This window comes from Python bivittatus, unplaced genomic scaffold (genome assembly GCF_059951505.1).
Source record: "Python bivittatus isolate LINGU-HERP-01145 unplaced genomic scaffold, Pbiv_v1 ctg000020_np1212, whole genome shotgun sequence".
NCBI classification, from domain to species: domain Eukaryota; kingdom Metazoa; phylum Chordata; class Lepidosauria; order Squamata; family Pythonidae; genus Python; species Python bivittatus.
The window spans coordinates 23,896,859-23,920,698 of record NW_028277030.1 but is presented as its reverse complement, the minus strand read 5'-3'; positions in this window follow the sequence as shown (position 1 = coordinate 23,920,698).

Sequence of the window (23,840 nt, the reverse complement as noted above, 5' to 3'; positions counted from 1 at the left end):
GCGCGTGTGAGAAAGAACAAATGTACATTATAACCAGTAAACTTTTGCGGTTCCTTTAAATTCATTGGGTCTCTGTGTATTCCAAAGAACCTCTTGTGCCTCAGTGTTCAGTTGAAAGTGATTTGTGTGTGTCCCTAATTATTTCCCAGCTGTTGCCCAGGGCTGTGTGTCTTCTCTGCTCTAGCTGCACCTATCTGGAAAACCCAGGTGGAAAGTAAGGGCTTATAAAATCCACGTGCCTCAACAGGTTGTGAGTGTGTGAATGAGTGACCATAAGCCAAACCTGGGAGCGCCTGTAACAAAATACCAGCAATGAATAAATAACTGCAATGGCAGTATATTGGGGCAGGTAATCTATGTGCCTAAAGGCACATGTGACCATCCACCAGTTTTTTTCCCCACACCTGAAGTTCCTTTTGATTGTGATTGCCAAAAACAGATTCCATGAATTTCCATCATATTAACATGAGAACATAAAGAAATAGAAGCATATGCCTTAAAATATAGGGATAATATCATGAAAAATGAAGCATCTCCTCAACAACCAGGGACATCAGGAAAATGTCAGCCTTCCCAACAGTAGGATACAGCCTCACCCCCTTGGCATTATTGTTCCTCCCTTAGCTACCAAAAAAGTTGCTAACCCTGGCAGTCTGGGGTACAGCTTGAGGACACATCATTCCCCTTTGATATTTGCTTCTGTTTCTTTTCTTAAGTCCTTTGGAGACAGGGTTGTCCTTCTGTACAATTTATTTTTGTTTAAAATCTGTGAACCCCTGATTATTTGATTATACCTATGATTAATTGGAGGTGTCTGTAAACGATAGTTGTTCTTTTCCCTTACTTCCCACCCTAAAGTTAATTAAAAACTTTAATTCCATAATATGCATGTTCCAATGATGAAGAATGAAAGCTATGGAGAACCTGACTTTAAATGGGAAAGAGTTCAATTGTAATTTTGAGAAGAGCATCTGTTGAAAATTATATAACAGTATCAACACTTGCTGTTCTGTGAAGGTAAAACAAAACTAAAATGCAAATTGTTCATTTCTCCCATTTTTGCATGGCACTGTTTGGAAGGCTTATGCCTGTCCCACAGCAACTCTTAACCAAAACTTGATTGAACCAAAGGAATGTGATTCTCTCCTGCAAGCATAATTAGATTCTCCTCTAGCTTTAATACAAGTACCTTGCAATTATGATGTATTTTCTTTTTAATTATCACTTCTCACTTTTGAGACTTCAGCTTCATTCCTTTAAGAGCCATTTAGGTATATTAAATTTAACTCTCAGAATTATCTACTGTGACTTAATAATAATGATTTCAAGAAAGAAAAATGGCTATTTCTGAAACTTTGTCTGTGGCAATGGCAAACGAAATCATTCCTTGCAGCAGGCTGGCATTTCCAAGTGCCATGAGGCCAAGAAGAGACAGTACGCCTTGGGGGTTTAATCTAGACTGAAAACACAAGGGTAAGTCTGACTTTGGCTGTATGCAAGGAAGGAACTATAAAATAACTCTACATCTTTCAAACTTGGTATGAGTCCACGTTCCTTACTTCCAAGATTTCTAAGGCTCTGAACACCATGCATGTGTATTTCCATCAAAGTGTCACTGTTACAAATCCACCTTTTTCCTGGATCATCTTCCACCCTTCCGGTGTGTCATATAATTCCATTAGATTGTTATTTCAGTTCATAATATAAAAATGCTCTCTAAATGAATCATCACCAGAATAACCCAACTCAGTTGTCTGGTTATTGGGTTTGAAACAACAACAGTAGGCACGGTGATACATACAGTTATCCATATGGGTAGAAATGGTATCTACCCATACAGGCTTCTACAAAATTAGCTAGTTGAACATTTAGAAGAGAAGTGGTATTGCTGTCTAAGGTCCGAAGTAAGTTTTGTATTATCCTAACAGATTAATACATTTTTTTTTGTACAATGTTCAAGAGGCGGAAATTGCATATATTCAGAGGAAATCTGGTTTGTGTTTCAACTTTCAGTACCTTCTTCTCAGCAGTGAGCAGGCAACCTTTTTAGGGAGCTGAGTGGTACATTTATTCTTGAATAGGCTCTGTTGAAAAGTTGGGTCTAACCTTGAAAAAAATGGGGAGTGTTCAAAGGGAAATTGTGGGACATCAAAGCAGAAACAAACATTTTTTAAAAATAATTTTAAATATTTTTAAATGTATGGGCAAATAGATATTCTACACTACCGTGCATGATTTCTTACTCTTTTAAGTCACCTGTGATAAAGAATGTAAGGAGAATTATTACCCATTACAGAAAAGATATCTAAGTCTTGGAAAAGGAGAAAGTATGGCAAAGAAACTCAAAACAAGCTGATCTTGATTTTATTAGGTATAAGTTGGAATAGAGAACAGCTTTGATAGGCTTTCAAGATTCTCTAATAATACTCTAAATGTACATTACAAGACTCCTAGTGCCTCCTGTTTCCTAAACTTGCCTACCTAGGGCTGATACCACTAGAACTTACACACACACACACACACACACACACCTTTCTTTGTGAAAGAATCATAGAAACTATAGCTGTATTGATGATGGTAATATCCATAACACCTAGCAGTTTGCCTAAGCCTTAGTGCCTAAGTCATGTATGTGCAACCTATGGCCCCCATACAGCTTCTACAATGTAGATTTTCAGTCTCCTTTCTCAGTGTTACTGAATTCCAGCTGTGCAACATGCTGCTACATTTGAGTGGAATGGTTTTAAACAATTTTTTAAAGTGTAGTGTTTAAGTGTAGTATGTTGCTGTTTTCCCAGTTACTTTCCTTCTCCCACATGGCCATAGCTTTGCTCTCTTGGACAACTCTGTGCCATGGAAAAAGAGTAAGTTCAGCTCCTGTGGCTAGGAAGTTCTTTCATGACTAAGCAGGGCTAAGGAATCTATGCCATTCTAGAGGCTCCTGAACTACAGTTCTTAGGAGTCCCAGCCAGTATGGGTGGGAATTGCAGTGTTTAGCAACAGATAGACACAGATTCATCACTCCTTGCAAGACTTGCTAAGGTCCCTCAAAGTCTCCTGAATGCAGCTTTGCAAAGAGAAGCTGGGCCACTAAAAATAAAGATGACCATGAGCCAAGCCTTCCTCTTATTTGGTTAAAAAAAAATATTCTGCCCAATGGACTGATTTCCCTTGCATTGGGCAATCACTGCATTATATATTGGACAGCAATGGTGGAAAAAGAACTTCATTCACTAGGGCTATCTTGAGAAGGCTATTTTATGCTAACCTATGATCAGGCAGCCAAAATGATCATTTCCCAAATACTGGACATAGAATGGCAAACTAATTCTGCTTCCCTAGCCCAGCATCTCTTTTTAAGCAGCTCTGCTCCTTTGTGGAAAGTGAGCTAATTTAAACATATAACAATATCTACATTTAGATGATTTATTTCACTCTCTCTTGATGTGACATTGCTTACTGCAGTTCTGGAAGGAAAATTCAAGAGTTCCTTATAACAACTGATTATGCCCTTATAGGTCAAATGCAGTGGAATCCTTAAGTCACGTTTTATTACACTGCCTCTTTTATAGAGAAATTAGAAATAGGTATATTGTACCTCTTTTAGTAGACTTCCCAGGATGCAGAGTTATTTTCTATATTCAACTATTGCTGGCTGACCCTACATCCTTGACAGTAGCCAAATTTGGTTATTCATGATCAGAAATCACATTCTGACTCCTGGATAAGAATTTTACTTTCTTTTTGTCTGGGTTTCATAATACATTCCTTTCCCCTTTTATCTTTGTATTATTTGGTCTATGACTGCAGATTGCATACTGCAACAAACAAAACAAAACAAAAAAACCATGCAAGACGTGCCTAAGTCAGGAGCTGGGAAGTGTAGTGAGGCAGAAGTTCCTGCAAATAGGGAATTGGACGATGTGCAAGCTCCATAGGTATGCAGCATCTTTTTTTTTTTTTTTTTCCAAAAAAAGGTTCCTTTTACTATGCTTTCAAAAACCCTATACCTGAGCTGAAATAAATTGACCAAACCCATATCATGGCATCAGAATTCCAGAACTGGTTTCAGACTGATACAGAATCCTCTTGTAGAGGTGCCTCCTTAAGACAGTGTAGTACACTAATTGGAATTTAAGACTCAGATAAAGAAAATAATGTTTCATATTCATGGAGCTTCTTGAGACTTTGGCCCAGGCATCTTCTTTTTAGCCATATGTACCATGTTGTGAGGATAGTCCTGAGGATGAATTATAACAGGCACCCTGAACTTCTTGAAGAAAAGACTGGACTGAGCAGAATCATTTAGATAAGCATTCCTCCAGACTATAATTCCCACAATTTCCAGCCGTAACTGCTATTGGCAGTTATGGGAGTTCTAGTCTCAAATTTGGAGGGCTACCAATTGGGGAAGGCTGATCTAGGCTATCTGTACATACAGAAATGCATTTGTTTCCTGTTAATTACCTTCTTGTTTGTGGCTTCGACTTCCTTCTTCCTATGCAGGAATGCTTCTCTCCTTTAAGAGAAGGACCAACAGTCCTTCCTCAGGGTTTTAATTTAAAAGGGGTCTTTTTACTCCATTTCTCTTTCAATTTAAGCCCTTTTCATTAATGCTTGGACTTCTAAATCCCCCTAGCTGCCAGATGCCCAAGAAGGAATGAAGCTATGGATTATAAAACATATGGATTTATTTACAATAGGTAACTTTTTTATTAAAACATCTTAACACAGTTGTTACACAGTTTCTTTCCCAGGCCCCTGCTGTCATACATTCTGCCTGGTTCAGGTACCCACCCCACATCTGCTTTTCCCATTTGCATTCCAGCTCTGGACCACCTATTACACGCAGGTCGCAGTAGCAGGAATCTATGCAAACACACTTCAGGGACATGACTTGGCAGTGCATCCTTCAGACAGCATGATTGTCTGCCATTAAGAGGTCAACAGTGCACATCAGCCAATATATACATTGCCCAAGCAATAGTCTTTGAAAACCAGACACAGCCCAAGATATTTTGTAGCTAACCTTATTATAAATATTGTAGAATAATTAATAACTAAGAAATATTATGCTGTGCAATAACAGTATCCCAGCAATAATTTCTGTGGCAACTTGCTCCCCTGTGCTGAACTGTGTGATATAAATGCCATTCTTAAGACTGGAGGCAAACCCTGGAACAATGATCCAGTGGTTATCTATTCCAACAGCATTAATGTTGTTAGCGGCATAGCACAGTGATTAAGGCTTTGGACTGGGGCTGGGGAGATCCAGTTTAAGCTTCAGTTTGAACATGAAACTTCACTAGGTGACTATCTTTTAGCCCAACCAACTTCACAAGGTTGTTGTAAAGATACAATGAGGTGAGAACTTCTCTATGTATGCCAGCCAGGCTTCCAAAGGAAAAGTGGGATATAAAATGTAATACAATGATAATCACATGTGTTGACATCAGAAACTGTTATTTACTGCAACAGGGGGAGGGCAGGGCTGTAGAGGGCATAGGGATGGCCTTGAAGGACAGGAGGAAGAGCCACCACCAAGGCAATGGTCAGAAAAGAGGAGCCTGAGCCTAAGCCAAGAAACTAGTTTGAGTAAACATGAGGAAGGAGGAAACACATTCAGACTTGCAATATTCTGTTACTATAACTGTTACAATAAAAGTAGTCCTGATGTCTGGTCTAACTTATAGGGCTGACATGGACTGAAACTAAGAACTGTTCCAATTTTATCTTAGACATGTTGGGGATCATATCTGCATGTTAAAATCTTTCAGATTCTCAGTTCCTCTTCACTAAATGTATGTGTGTATGTATGTATATATGTATGTATGTGTGTGTGTGTGTGTGTGTATATATATGTGTGTGTGTGTATGTATGTGTATGTGTGTGTGTATGTATGTATGTGTGTGTATGTGTGTGTGTATGTGTGTGTGTGCATGTGTGTATATATGTGTGTGTGTGTGTGTGTATATACATACGTACGTACGTACGTACATACATATATATATATATATATATATGAGAAATTGTGGAACCTGGAGGAAAAGGCACAAGATACACTGCCCATTGTGAATGGCCACTTTCTCTCAATTAAGTTCATAGTTGTGATATTATGTCATCTTCCCCTCTGAAGAGAGGAGAGGATCTACTGCCCTACCTGCTATTGTATAGTGGATGTTCCTATTTCTTAAAGAAAAAGCATTTGAGCCATACACCAGGCATGATAAGATATCTCTCAGTGCATATTAGACGTAACATATTTTTTGTGTTCTTTTCATTAGAAGATTATTTCAGTTTTCTTACTCTCCAGCTTCTTCACTGTTTCTTTCTGAGAAACATACATGCACACATACATTCTCTCTCTTTTACATGTGTGTGAGAGAAAGAAGCTTTAGTTCAAAGCTTTGAATCAAATCTGCCTTCAAATGGATTCAGCAGACTTTTTTGCATGTGCAAACATGCTTTTAGAGACTCATTAGAAGCTTCCACCTTACATCTTGCAGATTTAATCCAAGAGCACGTCCACACTTCCTTTCTGCCGATCTCTACCTTCACATAGACAGAGGTCTACTGTAGGTTATTGTATCCCCTGAAGCAAATAGCAGGGTGGCTCCCCCTTTCATCCCATGCACTAAAGCTGAATGGAAGAGCAGTTGTAACTCAAGACACTAGGTTAGGGAGCCCAGGACAGGTTATGGGGCTGTATAAATGTGATAAATTAATAAATAAAATAAATAAAATGCTCTCTTCTGCTCCTTTGCTTTACTTTCTAGAGTCTGCTGCCTAAGAAGGCTGTCCCACTTTGCCCAATGATAGGGCCAATGCTACGTGAAGGAAAAAGAATAGGAGGAGGAAATGTCTGGCAAAGTTACTGTCTCATCAGCAAACCTGCCTTGTGAAACTGCTGTGATACTAAACCACCATATTATGCTCCTAGGAGGAACAGTTGAGGAGAAATAGAATACAAAGACCATGACTAAAAGCAGGAGTCCTGTATTCCACGGCAAATGAGCTCTTTGCAGCAGGAATGACGACAGCAGAGGTGAATCTCATGAATCCGATGCAACTGGTCACAGAACAACTGAAACCTGATTCATGGAGGGTAAAACCATAAATGCCTACATAGCTTCCCTAATGGGATTTTTTTGTGACAGATGAAGAATTAAGCAGGAATATGGCATCTTCCTCCCCTCATGCCTAGCCCTATATCCTTTATGAGGCCATTAGGTTTTCCCCTCCCTCCAACTTTTAAACTAAATTAAGTGGTCCCATTGCAAATTTCTACCATTCCATCTATATTCACACTCAGTGTTGGAAATTATTTTAAAGAAAATTGTCATTTTCTTTAAACAGGGGGTTGGTTTCAGCAGGGTCCTCAGTGGCCTTCAATGCTAGGACTGGATGTGAGCCACATCCTCTCTCAAGCCAGTTCTACTGGGACATCTTTTCAGTTAAAATGACAGAACCTCCTGGCATATGATAAATAAATTAGTATGACCTTGAATCACAAAGTTGCCAAACATACTTCTTTGTGGGATGAAGGGCTTGGCAAAGATCATTATTAAAGTTATAAAACCTGTTGATTGTGCTAAATATATTTATACTATTAGACACATTTGTATAAACAGCAGGTTCAGTTCCCTTTGATAGGAACTCCCAGGAGATATATTGATGTTTTCTCATTTTTGTATTTTTTTTTCTTTTTACAATAAAACCAGTTCACCGTAGAGGAGGCACAATATAAAGGTTCTGACTGAGACTTGTCAAGTCTGCTGCTGTCACACCAGATCACTACAGAATCAGTCACCATTCTAGTTTTGCAAGCTTGTGTTTCTCTGAAAATTAGGCATGTGATCATATTTATAGTGTCTAGCCCTGATTCTTGGCCAAATTGAGTGGTTGGAATTAATTCTACAGGTTTTGACTAATGAAGGAAAGAAACCATTTTCAGACTGTGGCCAAGAAAATTACACGAACACATCCATGTAATGGATAATGCACAAGAACCAAGTTTGATTCAAAGGAATCTTTACCTTTTTCTGATTAATCCTGGAGTTTAAAACAGTGGGGTTAGTACTAATGGATTTTAGCAAAATGAAATATTGTGGATCATCTAAATCAGTGATGATTTGCAAGCACTTGCCATAACTGTAAATAGTAGCCCAGTTACAATTAATGTTTAAGTTAGACCCATCTATGAGTCTCCAAAAGCTCTGGTAACTCCACACTGGTGTACACCAGTGTACCCATTTTTCATTAAAAACTAATTTGTCACAGAGCTAGTCTGATACTTCCATTTTTGAACTTCCCCATGTGAGAAGGGTGTGTGGTTAAAATAGCACAGAGGGTGCAACCGTTTTTCTAAGGAGATTAATTCAAACAGTTTATGGTGTGCTGTGTTATGTTTAGAGTGTGGTCACTCAGCTGAAGGAGTGGGAAAGAGTTTTTGTAGGAGTGGCTGATCTCTGAGTTTAAATAAAAGGGAGTAAAGAAAAACAAAAATTAAAGGGCAAATGTTTTTCCCCAGTGTGTAAACATATTATTCCCCTAATGGTCCGCTGCACAAGGGCAGTGACTACTTTGTTTCACAGCAGTATTTTTAAAAGTTTGACATCAAGTGGATCAAATCACAGTGTGAGGAAATCCATTTGGAGTATCATAGAGTTTTAGGGATGGAGGATTTCTAGAACAGCCATGTATCCAACCTCCTCTCCTGAAGGAGGTGTCATAGTTACTTCGCTCTTAAGTTTTTCTTGTATGTAAAACTCAACTGTTTTCTTTTTCTTGCTTTTCATATGAATTCTCTCAATATCCTCCCTGGTTCTTTATTTTACTCTTGAGTACAGGGCCAGAAGTATTTGATGAAGTAGAACAGCAAATGTTACCCCCATAATGTTTTTGATTTGTTTTTACACTTCCATTCTATGTGCTGTTAGTGTCTTATTATTATTAGTTGCCCTAAATGCCATTTCTAGAGCAAAAAATCAAATAGAGGCAGGCAAGCAAGCAATAAGTAAATAAAGGTGGGTTGTCCCACGGCTGGCCAGCTTAGCTAGTTCTTTTGACACTGAAGTTCAGAAAATCCTCAAAATGCCTCTCTCCTTCATTGAAAGAGAAAAACAAAAAGGATAATAATACATTAAATGAATAGTGATGTCCTGACTTTTTATGATACCAGAAGTTAAGCTTAATTCAAAGGCATCTTTATCTTTATGACACCCAATACGTACCGGCTCCCTTAGGAAGACTTCTCACTTTATGTAGCGGCAGGGCTGGTGTTTAATAAACATTCATTGAAAGGATGGGAAGATAATTGTCTGGTTAATATTACAATAAAAGAAACAGTCTTTAGTTAAACATTGATTGTGGAGTTCCTGAAGAAAAGAGAACTCTTTTGGGGAAAGAGAGATAACGGCAATGAATCATAGGCTGTACAAAGTTTCAAAACTGGGCTTGACTTCTGTAAAGGTCTGTACAAAGCCCCCCCACCCACGCAAGCTGCTTCCCAGAGCAACGAATCCCCTCCATTTCTAAAAGTGCCAGGACCACATTGTTTCACTTCATATCACTTCAAGCCTAAACCTCTCATCCAACAGTTCTATTAATAAGAAGCATGTGTGCATAAATATATGGAATTATGATAGAGGGTCACCAAACTCTTACAATCAGTATTTTTTCCCCAGGGGATAATTCTTTTTCCTTCTGCTCTATGAATATATTCCTTTCTGCTTTTCCTGATCATATAGTATGTACTGAATCTAGCCAGGAATTGTGCTGGATATTCTTCATGTTTCTGCCTACAGTGACTGAAGATCTTCAGAATTGATTCCTTGACTCCTTACCCCCATCTTCTCACTATATAAGGGATATCTTTTTTGGGTGGTGGAGGGCAGGCTGCTTGAGAAAATTGCAGGCACCTGTGCTCCTTCCTTTCGCTCCCATGTAAGCCTTTCCTTCAGCACCAGCATAAATAAATAAATAAACAAACAAACAAATGGCAGAGTTGCCAGTAAAACAGCAACCTTGACACAGGTGTGAAAGGAGAAGAGGAGCTGTGCATTTTTGGAGCGCTCAGCCATCAGTGAATGGAGAAGTGAGGCAGCCAGAAGAAAGGTGTCATTCCTTTAAAGCCTGGCTAGGGGATTCTGGGAGTTGAAGTCCAGGCATCTTAAAGTTGCTGAGGTTGAGAAACACCACTTTAAAGGGTGTAGACAGTCTAGAGAAAAAACAGAAGTATAGAGGCCCAGCAAGGCAAAGGGTGAGTTCTCTGTGCTGGCCATTAAAAGAGGAGAAAAAGTACAATAGAAGAAATCCCAGAGAGAGAAAATAAGACAGAACGGGCTCTGTAAGAAGAACACATTGAGGTATAATTGTAATAGTAATATAGAGTATAGAAGTAATAGTAATAGGGTATAGTATAAAGGTAATACAAAGCATTCACATATATATTTGTAGGTTTTACACCTCACTTTTATAAAATACCTTTGTTTTACAAAATAAAAAGCCTCCCCAACCCTTATAGACAGAGAGAGAAGAAACCACCTGGTCCAGGGTCCAGTGCTTTTTGTCTGTCTTGAGTCTGGATCAATCTAATTGGATATGGTTTAAAAAAGAACCCGTAACAGGGTGTTGTGCCTTTGAGTCAGTCCTGACGTGTTGGCAACATTATCTGGAAGTGGTTTGCCCTTGCCTCTTACCTAGGGCTGAGAGAGAGTGACTGGCCCAAGGTCACCCAGCTGGCTTTGTGCCTCAAGCAGGCCTGTAACTCAGGTCTCCAAGTTTCTAGCCTGATGCCTTTAACCGCTACACCAAACTGGCTCTCGGTGGTTATCAAGCTTCACAGATTGTAGCAAAAGTGCTAAGAAAAGCCACATTTTGCTCCCAGATAGTGTTATATCCTACAGTTGTTTTGCTTCAAATGTACACCCACACTGAACTTCCCAGCATTTTCTCAGTGCTGCTGCCAATATTCTCATCTCCGGCCCCCAAGTCTTCCAAGCAGCTTCTCGCAGGCATTCCTTCCATTCAACTGTGCACTTCACAGTGATTGTTAAAATGTTGTTTTTTTCAATATTGTGCAGAATGACAAAAAATGAGGTATACTAACAACCACAAAACTGGTTCACTCAAACAAGACCAAACTGTCTACATGACCCACCTGGGAACAATTTTGCAGTTAAGCTGCAAAATGGATCATTTATTTATATCTCACCTTTGTTTTGTTCAACTCAAGGAGATATACATCATGTTCCTGCCTATTTTCCCCACAACAACAACCCTCTGAGGTGGCTTGGGCTGAAAGAGAGTGACTGGCCCAAAGCCATCTAACTGGTTTTCATGCCTGAGGAAGGACTAGAACTCACAGTTCCGCAATTTCTAGTCCAACACCTTAACCACTACACTAAACTGACCGTTCCCTGCTGGGGGGGGGACTCTTAAAGTACCCTCATGCCTTGTCAATATTTCACCAAGTTCTTGGCTGCTTTTTGTTTTTCTTCAGTGCAGAAATAAACACGATGAGGCAATCTGAGTTGAGCTACTGGCTGAATGTTTGCACTCCCTATTGGGCAGAAAGGCTGGTCAGCTTACAAAGGATACTAAATGTTGTTGGAAGGATGTTAAAGCTAAAGACATTTGCAGGACATTCTGAAAACGCTGCTGAGATCTGGAGGGGTGTGTGCATGAGTTGAAGCTGATGGCTATGTAGAAATTCCCATATAGCATCATCCCCCTTTTTAAAAATGAATGAGATGGAATTAGGCAAACAAATATAAATGAGAGGTGAAATTGATGCATTTCCTTGTGTGTGACAAGAACTCTAAGAGCATTGAACGTAATACTTTCCCCTATGTTTTAACTTTTCAGGGCTACCTCTTTTATGTTCACGCTGGGAATGGAGGTCAACAGAAGATAGATGGACAGGCTTGCCTGCAGACATGTGGAATATTTTTATAGACAATAATTATCCTGTAAAAGTCATATCACAGTCACATACTGATAAGATTGATTTTCTGCCACTGCTTCAGGCATGGTATATTGAGATTTAAAGCTGAAGCCCCAAACACTGCAGTTTAGGAGGTAAATATGGAAAAGTTTGAATGAGAAATGCTCACCCTTTGATTTAAGGGAGGTTTGTATGCTGGATTCAGCACTGCTGGAATCAGGTTTTCTGCAGATCTTGAGATGACTGATAACAGCATGGAAGAACCAAATTGAGTTGAATAAGTCAGCAACAGGCCTAATGCATTGTGGGGATCCAATCAACTCTGGCATCTAGTTATATAGAGAATTTATTAAGACATGTGCATAGTGGGCAATCTGCCTTGATGATGTGCTTCATCTCATGGATATCACTTCACTTCACCACAGTGAAGTGACTCAGAGAGGTTCTCACTGTTCCCTCTCAATGAACCATCAACACAGGGCTGATTTGCCCTAATCTGCCAATCTACCTCACTCACAGAAATGGCATAACTGCTGATTATAAGTTGGACTGTTTTAATTCATTGAACTGTTTTGTCAGATATTTGAGTGGTGCATCCTTCTGACCATCTGCCCAGACCTTATATCTCTCACAATCTCTCCACTGTCCCAATAATTGTAGGCAAAATAAAAAAAATAATCCAGAACCTTTGTAGTGAATCTGAATGGAATTGAATTAATTTAGCTGAGTTTTCTAACCTCTGTAACAATGGTAATGGAATGATGCATATGATGAAGCATATTACATAGCTTTCCATGTATAGAAAAGTCCATATCCACAGGCAAGTCTTTCTTTTTCTTCAGCCAGCAAAGGAAAAGCCTTAGTAGCAACTTCCACTGATGTATTTGTTAAAGAGTTCAAGATGATGTACATCGTGCTCCCTCCTCCCGATTTTCCCATAACAACTATCCTTTGAGGTAGTTTGGGCAGAGAATATCACCCAGTGACCTGTGTGTGGATGAAATAGGATCTGGGTTTCTCTGGTGCCAGTCCTTACATGTTAGTTACATTGTAGCCACTCCTTGAGGTCTACTTTATAAGAAATAGTTTTGAACCGATTATTTGAAAGGGAGGAATTGATTCTACAACAATAAGAACTGCATGCATAGTATCATTATTCTTCTAATGACATAGAAGTCATTAAAAGTGAAAGAGTAAGATACCCTGGTTACTTCACGAAAGTATCTCCAACAATAGACAAGTTAATCTTTAAGCAAATACTTTTGGTTATGGGTTTTGTTGACCAAACTCTTTATGCTGAGTAAAAGCAAGTGAAAGGATAATAATTAATCTTGCTAATGTTGGGAAAGACCTTCTTTAAACCTGAATGGAAAGAACTGGAAAAAGCTATTGCATTTAATTATCAATCACAAAAACCAGTTAGAATGCTAGAATGTGGTATCAAGACCAGCCTTAATCTGAAATTTTCTTGGTTTTTGTATTTTGTTGGCAACATGTGTCCCTAAAGGAAGCTGAAGACAACCACAGAAACATGTTTTTGATGGAGAAGATAAAAGAAAGGGGGGGAAAAAAAAGAGCAAGGCAAAAACAAAGAACAGCAATAACATCTTGAAGGCAAAGAAGCAGAGAAATACAAGGAACGAACACTTGGAGTCCTATGGTATTAGAAAACATGATCAGAAAACATGAGCAGAATCCCCTTAGTAGATGAGGCTTAAACTTTATTCTTGCTCAGAAAAAAAAGAAAAGAAAAGAAAAAAAGAACCAGTCCTCTTCATTCATTCTTTGTTTATTTGAGTCCCAGACACAATAGGTGTGGAAAAACCCAGTTGGAAAGATACCAGAGATTTAGTTGGAAAAGAAAGAGAATAAAAAAGCAGCTTCTCCAAGGCTGCTGCTTATGTTCACACTGGCAGTGGAGTGGAACAAAACATCAGCTGCTGCCCTAAAATGTTTGCGTGTGCCGTTTTGGCTGTGGGTCAAACACAGACTTTCCTGCTTGTTTCTCAGCCTCTCCGCACAGTTTGGTTGCAAATGAGGACTTTGTTTTCAAACTGAGTGAGGGAACAGATTCAGTTCTAAGAATGAGGGCTTGCTCTTCCAGACAGAAAATGCTTTCGATTTAATTCCTACCTCTGTAATTTAGAGGATTGGCTTTGTATCCTTGAAAAGCAGTAGCCCTCTTCATTGATCCATCTGCTAAGGGTCAAGCTACATGTTACTAGAGTTCCCATAGTTCAACTTTTGAAAAAGAAGACACTCTGCCGAGCAGGTGGTTTATGTAGAGCATTTAGTTATTTATTATTTTTATATGCTTCTCTACCAGAATAAAATTATGAATGGGTTATTAAATCAGTTTGGGCTGTTCTTTGGGTTGTTTCCATCAGAAATAATTCAAGCTGAAGCTGAGCTTTGCAGTCAAAAGTCTCTGCCACATATAAACTGATTTTTGCTGTATGAAATCAAAGCCTCTGTGAATTAAAGCTTCACTATATGAAATCAAAAGTCTCTGCTGTAAAACATCAAAAGCCCCTGCAAGTTGTACAATCTGGTATGAAATCACAGTTCTCAACCTGTGTCGCTGCATGAAATCAAAAGCCTGTCACTAAACCAGCATCACACATCAAAAGTATCTGCCACATAAAACAGTCTCAATCTCTCTATTGTGAACAAATCTTTCAATTGAAGAAAAAACATAACTGCCCTTAACCACCCAACTCCTGGATCATGCCTTCCGATGGCTTGTGGCCAGTAGTGTCTCTAAATATATGCACGCTAGCCACTCCCTTTCCCCTTTTTGCACCAATCAGGAGACATTGGAGTGAGGAGACATTAGAGTCTCCCAGAGACTATATTTTGGGAGACCGCCCACATTATGAATGAATGTTATGTATACCATGTGATGCTGTTGCTGCTCCAGTTATGTGCGTTTGGGAAAATTTTCCCTTCCTGCTCAGACAAGAAGGAATTGCACTGAAAACTGAATATCCAGAAATATTTGGATATATGGCAGCCCCACATGTTACAACACGTTTTATAGGGTATAGCCTTTCTCTGCAGCTCCCCTTCTATTTTTGTTTTATTCAAGAGCAAGTTGAATAATCCATAGTGGGACTACATTGTATGGGAATGTTTAATCTTTCCTTTTTCTTTCAGATTGTTTCTCCATTGCAACAGTTGCCAAAAGAGCTTTCCTTTCTTTTTTCTTTTAAGTCCTCATTTGCACCTAGAAAAGGTAGAACATAGTTTGGAGCTAATCTGAACACACCCTTGTATTTAATCTTCTGCAATTTGCATCAGAAACCAATTGTGGAGAACAGTGATCGGAAAACCTCGCCTCAAGGATTTTTTAAAAATTAATAAAGCACTGAGTATTTTTGTAATTAGCGAAGTATCAAATGAGTAGATACAGTGGTAAATGTACATGTAGTAGTATAACCATTACTTAAAAAATGAGAGGATGACTTACACAACACTTAATTGATAGTATGTGATTAAAGTCTGTCTTTCTAAATGGGAAGCTGGGAAGAATCAAGGTTCATACTCTGCTGAGAAATGTGCTGTGAGTTTTCTTTTTATCTTCTAGCTGTGTTGACTTGCTGAATTCCTGCTTATTTGCTAGGAACTGTAATGGAGTATTTAGTATATTATAGGCTAAAATTAGTTTTAAAATTAGTACTAATTTTAGAGTTGGGTAGATAGGACCTTTTTTATCAGAAAGCACTGTACTTTCACATTTTTATAGTTCTTTGGAGAAGCCATGATATTATAGAACACAACTGATAATAAATTGATGTTTAGGGATGGGAAGATCAGAGTATATACTATTTGTGTTAGTAGGTCGGTCAGTCTGGTCTTTTTTAGTTTTTCACTTTTTTAATCCATTAAAATTCCAAATCCATTTTTATCTACAATTTTTCCTAACTTAAATAGATTAAAAAACAACAACAAAAAACCTATGGGTGGGAAATTGAAAAGTTGGGGGAGTTGTGGCTGAGCACCTGTACAATAGGTTGACAGAGATACTGTGTGGTGTCGGTAGGTATAGAGATCTAGTATATGGGATAGATGGATGGAGAAACTGCATGCAGAAAACAGTAGGGATGCTGATTGCAGACAGTAGTGGGTACAACAAGTCTTCCAGATGACAGTACAGTCCTGGCACTGGGACAACAGGATCCCCCCCCCCCCCCGCTTGATCATTGGGGTTTATGACTGTGACCCAACCTTGTGCCAGTTCTATATTCTCCTTGAACAGGGAATGCTGTTTTAGCTCAGTGAATGCAGCTTCATAGAAAATGGTGTAACAATCAGCCATGTCTTTCAAGGGCAGGTAGTGCTTCCAGTGATGGAGATTCAGTGCTTGTTTCAGCTTCTTCTCTGGTTCCCATGACCAGGACTCAGCAGTTCTTCATGGATCTCCTAACACTTCATGGCTTAGCTTAGTCCCTCAACTGGACTTGGCAGAAGCCTCACAGACAGGGCTTTACTAGATAAGAAACTTTATTACAGGCAAGAATAAAGCCATATAAACCAGTGGATTGCCCACTGCCAGTTAGATGGTACAAATGACTTTTATACTTGTGGTGTTATAAACTCACTGTTTCTTTCTCCTGCTATCCCCACAACTTAACAGTCTTTAGGCACAGTACTTGGTGGCCTTGAAGCCAAATCACCATCTGAGAACCATTGGCTCCCCAAACTGCTGGCTGCAAAAATTTGGAAGGGTATGGAGTTCTGCTGCTATCGTATTGGAGAAGGCTTTGAGAATTTTCAATGCATTTGTTTATATTTTTAAACTATTGATTTCCCCTTTGCACAACCTTTCTTCAACCTGTCTCTGGGATTTTTTTTTTTTTTCAAAATCATAGACAAATGTTCACAAATACATATGTGGAAAAACATGGAACTTGTTTCTGAGAAGAGGTAGTAGAGATAATTGCTTAGGTGTGGGTTTGTGGGATTCTGAACAAATGGGACAAGGGAATCAGTTACTACCAGAAGGGCAATTCTCTGTAAGCTGTAGACTTTGCTATTGGCAGGTTCAAAATGATAACAAGCGAGCCCTGATGACAGTTTTCTCTGCTCCACACACACAAAAAAAATGTTCCCTGTGAGTTGGGGACTCGCAGAAATATAAAGTGTCTTACTGTCCACATAAATCTCTACAATCTGTTCAAAAAGTCATCGTATCCAGATCAAGCTGCAAATAGTTAAAATAATCCAGATCCATCTTGGGCATCTTTTAAACTGTTGTAAGAAGATTTGGGGGGCAAAAAAGGTTGCTTGTTTGGAGGGTTTCCAAGTGCATGGAGGGGGTGGGGAAAGAAAATGCCAGCATGGGAAAGGAAGCTGGGAAAATAGGGCAGTTGGATGTGTGGGTTGAGACAGTGAACTTCCTGCTTGGAGCCCACCCAGAGCCCACTCCGACAGCACCAATGAACGCGGCCATTCTTTCTTAGGTAAACTTTGCTGATGTTGTTGTGTTTTTTTTAATCATTCAGCAAACTTCTACCCTGGCACAATCAAAGCAACTCTCTGGAGCTTACAGTAGTTAACAAAAATTAAAATAGCCACGGTCAGGTTAAAATCGATCCCACTCATAATAACAGTAACAACATAAAAAGCCCGAGACAAAACCCATAAAAATCAAACTATAAAAATAAGGGTAGGGGAGAAAAAAACTTTATTGTGGTCATTAACCAGCACAAGGGAAAGGAAAAAAAAGGACACAATGGCATCAAGTCTAAGTTTAAGAAAAGGTCTCCTGAAATAATCCAGCTTTTAACATTTTCTAAAAAGCCAGCAAGGAGAGGTCCAGGCTGATCTCAGCTGGGAGGCTGCTCTGCCACAGAAAAGCAACACCTTCTAGTTTCAGCCCCTTGGAACCTCTCGAAAATGCGGGACAATAAGTAATTTACTCCTGGATGCTCCAGTAGGGGGTGCCAACACTGGTTGGAGCAGGACATTTTAAAGCAAATTTCCACTCTGTAAGCTTTTTTCCCCCAACATCATCTCCCTTTTTAATGCAACAATCAGAAGCATTCCTTCTTTTTCAAACAAATGTCCCTCAATACGGCTATCTTGGAGCCATTTCAGTTACTGGATTAGAGAGGGAGAATCGAAATCCAGGTAAATCCATCTAAATTAGTGGTGAACAATCTATAGCTGTAAAAGTGATACCCAGCTCCCTGATATGTGTCCAGAGGGGATCAGTAGGATAATAGTTGAGATGAGGATGAGGATGATGAGGATGACAATGATATTATTGTATTGCCAATCTTTGCATTGCTGTTGACATGAATATTATTTATTCCCATTGTTATCAACTGTTTTGCCTGGCCCTTGCCTCCTCTGGTTTAATTCTCCCATCCAAATGCAACACAACCCAGACAACACAACCCAAGTGATTTTGCTTTTATTTTAGTTCTATCAGCTCAAGCTGTCAAAGGAATACAGAGTGACATTTCAACTGGTTTGTGCAAAGCAAACCACATTGCCTGGATGACACCTCTAGTGACAGATAGCTCTTTCGAAGATGCCTGCCAGACTCCATATTTATTGTTTTGTTTATGCCAAATAAACTCCATTTTATTTCCTGAGCCAAAGCTTTTAAATAAGTTGGCTTTTCTATGCTAGACTTTTCTACTTTAATACATTTATGTATATAATAAATTGCATTTTAGTATTGTTAGCTGTTTTTATGGTTGCATTTGAGAAGTGGACTGCCCAGGAAACTCAGGCTTTGGGGTGGCCACCTACATATAGAGAGCCAGTCTGGTGTAGTGGTTAAGGCACCAAGCTAGAAACCGGGAGACCATGAGTTCGAGTCCTGCCTCAGGCACAAAGCCAGCTGGGTGACCTTGGGCCAGTCACTCACTCTCAGCCCTAGGAAGGAGGCAAGGGCAAACCACTTCCAAAAAAACCTTGCCAAGAAAACTGCAGGGATTTGTCCAACAGGAGTCAAAACTTATGCAAAGGCACAAGCCTCCTCCCCCAAGAAACAAAAACCCCAACCCTACATATGAGGAAGGGAGGAGGAAAAGAGGAAATAAGGAATCTCATGTACCCTGAGCTCTGGATTATTAAAAGGAAAAACTAAGAAATAATGAGGCATTACAGAATGAATGGAGTGGGCATCAATCCTTCTCTTGTTAAAAAAAAAGAAAAAGAAAAAACCTTGATTGAGGAGACCGTATTGATTTTAAGCCCTTGTAATTTGTTTCTACATCCAAGATGGCCGCTAATGCACAACGAGGCTGCTGTAGCTCTGTTCGTTTGCAATATTATTTTCAGGCATCAGCGCAGGGAAGAAGAATTGGCTGCTGGCCCAAGTGACAGGCAGTGATAGGGTAGCATCCCGCCCACTCTGTCAGCACAGGCCGTCTTTGATTTCAGATCTGTAGACAAGAAAAGAAAACTGAAATGACGCTGTAGAAATAGGGGATGGCCAATTATAGAAGCTGTGGGGTGGTGAGAGAGAGAGGAAATGCTAGATGATTAAGCCCAAAAGAGGGACTTAAAAAGTACAGTTGAATCACCCAGTGGTTTCCCTGCCCTCCACCTCCGCTTGAAACATAAAGGGAAAGAGTATCAAGCAAGGCCACAGGGGATAATAAGCTGAAGAACAGAGATTAATTGGTGTCAAGTAGGAACTAGGAAAGGATCAGCTGATGCTTGAAAACATTGGCTGCAGGAAACGTTTTATAGTTGCCTTCCCTGCTGAAAGCTCAGCATTGTTGCTCTCCAACCGGCTGCCTTTTCCCTTCTGTTGGCTTGGACAAATTTTTTCATTGGGGTGGAAGGAATGATTAGCATTCCAGTTGGGTGTCTGCAGGAGGAGAGTCTTGGATATTAAACAGCAACACAAAAGTGGATATTGCTTGAAATGCTTCACCCTGATTCTTTTACTGGAGGTGCATTTCAAATGGAGGGGGGAGGGGGGAGGAATTTAAACCTCAAACTTTGCTCTTAGCCCACATCTGTTTTTGATATGTGAAACTAATCCCTTCTCTACTTGACAACAAATTTCTAAAACAGGAGAGATAAAAGTACTTCTGCACATGTTCTAGCAAGTATCTGGTGTCACACTCCATGCTTGAGCCTGTACCACCAAGATACGTAGCTGGAGGATATTAGCAGCACTAAAAACCAAACCTTTGTAAGGCAGTAGCTTATCCCCTTCTTGTACAGTGTCTTCCACAACTCTGTAACAATGTCTCTAAAAAGAGGTCTTCTGTCATTCCCAAATTTAGTATGCACCAATGAATTCTTGAATGTCCCAAGGAAATGAATTCATCAGCCACATTACTTCTTATGGCTAATCAACATCCACACTGCTACCACAGTCAAGATTTATCTATTATAGTAAATCAGTGGGACATAAAGCATCAGTCAGTTTAGGTTGGCCATTAAAAATACTGACTTTCTAGTGCTAACAGGGGATTTTATACCTCCATACTCTTGACGTTCTCTTGTCACAACACTGAGTAACAATCATTGTGTGCAAAATTGGGCTGCCAACTTTGTTTCCCCCTCTGACAGGTATCCTGTGCCTTTTATAGTTGTTCTACACAGAGGAACATAAAGGAAAGACAGAACGAAGAAGGAAAGGAAGCTGAATACCTGGGGGGACTGATTGTTGTAAAATGGTATAAATGTTCATCCTGAAAAATGACATGATCTCTACTTTCAAAGTGTAGAATAAGGGTGTACAGTCCTTTTCAGGCCATGGAGCCTTCTTTGGCCACTGTGTGGCATAGATTTGATTCAATTTAAAAGTAAACAATCAATAAATTAAAAACAATTAACACTTAGATAATTAATAATTTCATTCCTTTAATTGTGAAGCAACTTTTAGAGCAGTTCTGTGGGATGCACCCAACTTGATGTTCTGTGTCAGACCTAAGATAGAATTGAGCCAGTGGTAGCACAGAAAACTAATTGTAATGAAAAGTGATTATTCTACCTTCTCACATAAATATTTGTAACAAGCCACAGTGATATCAAATTAACATCATGAGGATCATTATTTATGCTATTTACTTATTTTAAAAAATTACATGGCTGCCTAACTCAAACAATACAACTCAGGGGTAGAGGGCTTACAAGAAACAACCAAAGCAAAAACAACAATCAGCAATAATAATAATAACTATTATTATTAATAATAATAATAATAGTAATAAAAAGCCTGGATTGTGGACATTGCAATACCTGGAGACAGCAAAAGAGAAGAGAAAGAACTGGAGAAAATCACAAAATATAAAGACCTGCAAATAGAAGTAGAACGACTATGGCAAAAGAAAGCAAAGATAGTACTAATAGTAATAGGTGCATTAGTGCAATCCCAAAACATCTGGAGCACCACTTGAACGCCATCAGCATTGACAAAATCACCATCAGTCAATTGTAAAAGGCAGCTTTACTTGGAACAGCTTATATCCTATGATGATACCTTTGACACCATCAAACAATAACATCTGCTTATCCCAGGTCCTTGGGAAGGACTTGATAGGTGGATAAAAATGCCAGATCTAGTCTAAACATCTGTCTGACTGTGCAACCAACTATAATTATTTGTTTAACATTATTAGCCACCCAACTGCAATGGACTCTAACTAATCAATAATAGAGAACTAGGCTTACATTCAACCCACTCCTGATGGGAAAATACTCATCCAGGTCCCAACACTTGGGAGAATAGCCATCTTTTAAAGGCTTTTCTAAAGGCCAACATGATTGGGGCCAACGTATATAACCGCATCATAATATCTGATACTAGTATCAGAACTCTTTCCTGGCAAACAGGGCTGAAAACAATGAACCAAGGAACAAGTCTCTCTGAGTTGTGGTAAGACTGAAATGACAGCACAAGGATTCTGAGGAATTCTTTTGCTTTCAATGTGCATCTTATATAGAGACAATTCAAAGGAGTTAGCTTCTTCCACACTTTCAGTGTAGGACAGACAGCCTGTCTCTGTGAGGAGGAGGGACATTGCTTACACAACATCTACTAGCCTCTTTATCAGCGTGAGAACCTGCTTTCACACTAAATACATATGTCACATCATGCTCCTTCCTGTAGACGCCTATTCCTTCTTCCATGATGGGAACACAAGAGAACATATATTACAGAGTTCCTAAACAAATCCTTTCTGTACATTGTTTCGGAAAGGAATTTGATGTCAAACAATGACATCAATGAATGATGGAAGAGGAGACTATTTTCCCTTTAAGGAAAATGTGGACCTTCACAAGGATATGTGATTATAGTTTGCACACGTAGTCACAGCTGTGCATTTAGAAGTCTACATGTGTGTGGGGAATCTTCTGAAGGTAATTAGGTGAAGACTTTCAATAGCTTCAAGGAAATTGCAGGGGTGGGGTTGGGGGGGTGGGAGAGTGCTGACTAGCTCCCGGACTGAATACTATTTCTGGATTTATTAATGTTATTTTTCATGGAAAAAATTATCTGTGTGGCCACTAAGAGTTGACACTGACTTGATGCCACATAATCAATCAATAATCAATTTATTTATTTTACAATGTTTATAAATCACTTCAACCATGATCATTCTGGGTGGTAATAGGAACAACTGAAACGAGAAACATAGGCATGAATACAGCATAAACAAAATGAAATGGCAGCTCAGAATCTTTATTTCTCTCATCTCTGGAACAGGAGTGAAATTGGGGAAAAAGAAGGAAGGCTTTTTCAGGGCCTGTATTCATTTTACTTGTCACTTGCTTCTGGGTCATTATTTATAGCAGCTAATATAATACAACTTTTTCACAACCTTACATTTGTTCACTGCCCAAATGTTCTTTGGTTGTGATCTTTTTACCTTTCTAGAACTTTATCCTTTTTCTCTGGCTGCTTATTTCACCTGAGACTCATGTACAAACCATATATTATAAATTATACACTTATCAGAACTATGCAGATGGACATACATAGTTATGCATGCATTTTATATATGTATGTATGTATGTATGTATGTGTATATATATATATATGTGTGTGTGTGTGTGTGTGTGAATGTGTATGTATGTACATACATAAAACAGGCAGCAAAGTTTACATAGAACTTACATGATCAGTGGCTTGAATGACCAACTGCATTAATAGTACATCAGACAAACATTTGGTGTTGTATTTGTTTGAAAGGAAGGAAGGAAGGAAGGAAGGAAGGAAGGAAGGAAGGAAGGAAGGAAGGAAGGAAGGAAGGAAGGAAGGAAGGAAGGAAGGAAGTGGTCAGAGAGCCTCAGGGGAAAATATTTTTTTCTCAGCAAAGTTCTTAGAAAAATGTGCATTTAATCTGTACCAATTGGACTATTTGGGTTACTCCAGAGCACTCCTACCAGCAGAAAGGAACTATGACATTTTCAATGAAGATTTACTGGTGGTAAAAAAAGCCTTTCCACAATGGAGACTTCTGCTAGAAGGAGCAGCATACCCAGTACAAGTATGTACAGATCATACACATTTAGAGATTCTGCAAAACACCCAATCTTTCACCCCTTGGCAAATCAGGTGGGCACAATTTTTCCCCCACTTTGATTTTTGCATCTCATATGTCCCAGGTTCCCAGAACAAGCTTCCAGACACCCTTTCACAAAGGCCAGAGTATGAAGTTCCCCAGCCATCCCCCGCCAGCAACAAAGTTGCAGCCATGCAACTTTGAGTCGTACCATAAATCAGACTAACACAAGAGACTGGAAGAAGCCTCTTGCATTTGTCTGATTTACGGTGCGACTCAAATTGACAAGCTGTTGATCTCTTTCATAGAATTATGAATTATGATGCATACACCAGGGCCCAGATGGATGACCTCCAGGAAGACCAGCAAGGTACCATTTGATCTTTCACAGTGGAAGAAGTACAGCTGTT